We start from the raw sequence: 1,128 nt of genomic DNA on the forward strand, positions 1-1,128 counted from the left end.
TGTCCTGGAACTCACTTTGTAGACCAGGCTGGCCTCGAACTCAGAAATCTGCCTGTCTCTGCCTCCCAAGTGCTGGGATTAAAGGAGTGCTCCACCACACCCGGCATCCCAACTCTCTATTGCCATTTAAGTAATTTAAAATGAGAATTTTAGCACGCATACTTCTCGAGAACAATGTGTCCTCTTTATATCTACCTTTATTTCATGCAGTTTTGTATGTTTGTTAGCTAAGAAATTTGTATACAATATACTTTGATCATGTTGTCCCTTTCCCAACTCCTCCTAGATCATTCCCACTCAATGTTATGTTCTTGTTATCTTCCTCCCTCCCTCTGCCCCCTCTCTCAAAAAAGAAAAGCAATAAGAGAAGAGTGAAGACCTAGTGTAGCTCCCAGCCCTGAACTGGGTGTCTTCATGAAACCCCACCCCTCGTGGCTCAGGAGGTCTATGTGGAGGAGGAAACAGAAAGATTGTTGGAGCCAGAGGTGGTGAATTACAAGGAAACAGTGTCTAACCCTAACCCTAACCCTAACCCTAACCCTAACCCTAACCCTAACCCTAACCCTAACCCTAACCTATTCTCCCTCCCATCAGGAAAGAGACAAGGGTGTTGATTCTCTGTACTACTGTTCAATAGAGTGTTTGATTAATTTGGTTACGGGTTTATCAATCTTATTTATCTTTTTAAAGAACTGACTCATAGTCACACTAGCTTTTTTTTTTTTCTATTTTATTAATTTCTGCTCTGATTTTAACTATTTCCTCCTGTGTACTGATTTGGAGGTATAGTTTGTTCTTGTTTGTTTTTTTTAAGGTTCATAATTAAGTTCTTTGAAATATCTGACACTTTTTAAAAATATATAAAATATATAAGCATTCAGGTCTATACCCCATGGGTGTGGATAGATGTGTGTTTTCAATGAATTCTTGAATTCAGTTTACAAGAATTTTACCAAGAAATTTTTTTTTATTTTCTTTATTTACATTTCAGATGCTATCCCGAAAGTTTCCCATACCCCTCCCCCCACCTCTGTCCCCCTACCCCCCCACTCCCACTACTTGGCCCAGGCCTTGCCTTGTGCTAGGTCATATGGAGTTTGGAAGACCATGGAACCTCTATTCCCACTG

Source organism: Mus pahari, chromosome X (assembly GCF_900095145.1).
Source record: "Mus pahari chromosome X, PAHARI_EIJ_v1.1, whole genome shotgun sequence".
In the NCBI taxonomy this organism is placed as follows: Eukaryota; Metazoa; Chordata; class Mammalia; order Rodentia; family Muridae; genus Mus; species Mus pahari.